The following is a 4,501-nucleotide window of genomic DNA, read 5'->3' on the forward strand; positions in this document are numbered from 1 at the left end:
TGACCAATCACAGCGTCCCATATTTCACGGTACGAACCAATGGCGTCCTTCTGCATGGCCGGTGCTCTCCTCGGGCACGCCCACAGACATGTTGTAAGGGGAGGTAGCAAGGAGCGCTGCTGCCTACTGGTGCTGACGAGACGCGGGGCCGCCATCTTGGAGTGGTGATCCGCTCCATTCAGTGCAATTCATTCGGCAGGAGCAATGATCTGTCAGCGCATTTCATTCATTTTACCTCACTGAATACCACTCATTTTCACCACTTTTTTTGTCATACGTGTGGCTATGATAAAGGACACATGTTGTATTATTCATAGTTTGCTTAACAGTAATAGATTATTCTTACATGCCATAAATCAGTGGTTCTCAAATGGGGGTCCGCTTACCCCTGGGGGTACTTGAAGGTATGCCAAGGGGTACGTGACATTTTTAAAAAATATTCTAAAAGTAGTAACAATTCAAAAATGCTTTATAAATATATTTATTGAATATTTCAACAAAATATTAATGTAAAATATGCAACAATGCAATATTCAGTGTTGACAGCTGGATTTTTTGTGGACATGTTCCATAAATATTGATGTTAAAGATTTCTTTTTTTGTAAAGAAATGTTTAGAAGTAAGTTGATGAATCCAGATGGATCTCTATTACAATCCCCAAAGAGGGCACTTTAAGTTGATGATTACTTCTATGTGGAGAAATCTGTATTTATAATTGAATCACTTGTTTATTTTTTCAACAAGTTTTGAGTTATTTTTAGATCTTTTTTTCCAAATAGTTCAAGAAAGACCACTACAAATGAGCAATATTTTTACAATACAATAAATCAGAAACTGATAATATAGTGCTGTATTTTACTTCTTTATATCTTTTTTTCAACCAAAAATGCTTTGCTCTGATTAGGGGCTACTTGAATTAAAAAAATGTTAACAGGGGGTACATCACTGAAAAAAGGTTGAGAACCACTGCTATAAGTGACCAGACATCCCAGATTAAAACTGGGAATATAATCCCAGAGAAGAGTCAGCTATTTTTAAATTGAAGAAAAAATATGATTAAGTTATATATACATACATATATTCTACATAAACAATGTATGAATACATTAGATATGTATATATCAAGGTCAGTTAAAATGTGTACTATATTAAGAATATGTGTACATGTTGCATAGGACCCTGACATCTAAAAAGTACAACTCTGTTCATTGTTATGTTCATGTATTTGTTATGTTTTTCATGTGTACGCACACATCAATACACATACAGTATGAGATGAGATCATTGAGATAAGGTAAGAACAGGATAGAAACTGCCGAGTGACCATATAAGGCAATATGTCATGGAAATACAATGTCAACACTTTTGTGCAAATGAAAACAGTTGCACTTGTTTTTTCAAAAGTGTTTATTCTGTAAAGGAATGAGTTAAATGTTTAAAATGACTGGTTAATAGTGTTATTGTGAAGTGCAATGACATCACTATTTTTTTCCCTGCAATTTCAAATGCACTTGTTTTAACAAATAAATACAGCGTTTTAAAAGCATACATAATCTGTGTAAATATATAAGTCTGTGGTAGTAAGGACTTGAAAGGACTCGAAACTCAAAAAGCAGGATTTGGGACTTGAGACTTTCCAGTCTTGACTTTGGACTTGACTCGGGACTTGCCTGTCTTGACTTGGGATTTGACTTGGGACTTAAAGGCAAATACTTTAGACTTACTTATGACTTGATAAACCATGACTTGGTCCCACCTCTGTTATATCCTTCATAACAATGTATGAATACATTAGATATCTTTATATCTTATAGACTGTATAGGCAACTTCAACCCTTTACTAATACCCTCCTCCATTCACATCCCATGTCCCCGGATTAGAAATAACCTAATGTAAATAATCAAATGTACTTCTAATGTATATACTTGTTCTTATGCTATGTGAAGTGACTATGTTCTCTGCTGGCTGTACATATCCTACTAAACAAGACCTACATTGTTTCAATGTCCATTTCTCTGTTGATGCAATTGTTGATGACTGAAGTACTGATATCAACCAAAGCTCCTCATTCCACTCCCCGGATTGTAAATAATTCAATGTACATACTATGATGATTAACTTGTGTGATGACTGTATTATGCTGATAGTATATATTTGTACCATGAATTGATTAATGTGGACCCCAACTTAAACAGGTTGAAAAACTTATTGGTGTTTCACCATTTAGTGGCCAATTGTACAGAATATGTACTGTACTGTGCAATCTACTAATAAAAGTATCAATCAATCAATCAATCAATCAATCAATCAATCAATCAATCAAAGTATCTCTGTTGCTGCAGCAGTAGAGAGTTTATTCAGTCTTGACACTTTGTATTGATATTTTCTATTCCATTCTTCCCTTAAATGATCATGTTCACAATGATTGTTTTATATGTATTTTTTATGTATGTCGCTTTGGCTAAAAGCGTCTGCCAAATACTTCAACATAAACATATAAACACCTGAAAGTCTTTATATCAGCTAAAACCATCACTGGATTCAGAATAAAACCAAATTCTGTTTTACCCAACAATGTTAGTATTTGACTTTTGTTACTTGAAGATAGACTCCATTTAGACTTGTATAATATTGTATAGCCACTGTCCATCTGATTGTCTGGTTAGCTAACATATATTTTCAGTTGAGGCTGCTCGCCGGCTCCTCATCACCACTTCAAGATGGCGGCCCAGTTTCTGGCGTCACATCCGCCAATGCTGCGTCACCTTCTAACATGTTGATGAGTTAAACCGTACAGTAATGGTAATGACATTTGTTCTGTGATATTATTCACTCTCACTATGTTTTGGCGGTCTTTGATTGGGTTTAAATACTGTAATAAGCACAAGTAGACTTACGACGCCGTGTTATTTTTCTTCAAATGATGAAATTGCCAAAGTGAAGTATTGTATGCATACAAATGTATTTATGCACAGAATACACAATGTATTTATGTACAGAATATACAATGTATTTATGTACATAATTGTTATTGTGCTTCAGCTTTAAGTGTTCGCCACGCGCCCGGCTTCCGGTTTTGTGCGGTATCCTGATTGGTGGAGCTCTCGTCCAATCAGGAGAGTCCAACGCAGCTCGCATGCTGTGCACTACCGGGTTGGCGCGCTATGGTGATGAAAGTCACTTCTTTTATTTGTATTGTTTTTTTTACATAAATGTTGATTTATGAAAACAAATTTGTGTTTGTTTTAAAGATGTGCAATTTGGATTTACACTGTATGAAAAAAAATTGAAAAGGAATTTTACCTTTGCAACCTCATTATACTATTGGCTAAGTTTTATATTCATAAATGTAAGTTTGTCAATACCAGACCTGTTTTTTTGTGCCTTTAAAAAATGATTAAAACTTTGCTTTACAATACTTTCTGCCTCGAACAATCAAACAGTTGTGAAAACTATGATACTGTGTTCCAAATTTAAATTATTGATGGGAGTTGTGTGAACCTATGGCTGTGCACTTTGTTATATTATACACACACACACACACACACACACATTATTTTTTAGGTACTTTATTGAGTGTACAACCCCCCTTATTTTGATTATTATTATTTCTCAATTGTTTGTAAATGTTGCAGTTAATAAATAAAGGTGAATAAAATAAAATAAATTAAAAAAAATGTCGATTTAAGAAAGTAAGAGCTATATTTTTTAATTGGCTTAATGGTTAACAATTATCAATCAAATATTGGAGAATGTTCAAGAGTACAAAAGCTCTTAAATTGATACCTTTGTTAAAAAAACATTTAAAGTGATTTAAATAGCCACTTTGTCTTTTTTTAAATATTATTTTAATTATTATTATTTAATTCTCTATTTGTATTTGCTTTTGTTTTCTTTCCTTGTTGTTGAAACTGTTTTGACAGTTGAGTGAATTATAAATGTTTGTTCAACACACACACAAAAAAAACGATAGTGATGAAATCGGTTGCTACGGTAACATCTAATAAACTAATTGCATGAAAGATTTTTCACAAAGGTGTTTTAAGTACGAGAAAGCTGTGTGGCAATCCCTTTCAGCTATAATGAAGCAAACACAGGGGAGAGTAATAAAAGATGACATGTTTGGTTTATGAAGCTGTAAATGTACAGCCAACTGCCGCATGTTTAAAGTAAATATTATATTGTGTAAACATTTCATTCTCTTTCTTTATACAGCACAAAGTCTTTCCAAGCGATGATTAAAAAGACAATTGTATTTATTATAAGTCGCAATCCAGAGTACACGTTGTCACCTTGTGTAAATGCTAAATAAAAAGAGAATACAACAAATCCTTTTCAACTTATATTCAATTGAATAGACTGCAAAGACAAGATATTTCATCTTCACACTGACAAACTTTATTTTATTTTTTTAACAAATAATCATGGACTTAGAATTTAATGGCAGGAACACATTGCAAAAAGCATTTTTACCAGTGTGTTACATGGCCTTTCCTTTTA

The sequence above is a fragment of the Nerophis ophidion genome, linkage group LG07 (assembly GCF_033978795.1).
Source record: "Nerophis ophidion isolate RoL-2023_Sa linkage group LG07, RoL_Noph_v1.0, whole genome shotgun sequence".
Classification (NCBI taxonomy): domain Eukaryota; kingdom Metazoa; phylum Chordata; class Actinopteri; order Syngnathiformes; family Syngnathidae; genus Nerophis; species Nerophis ophidion.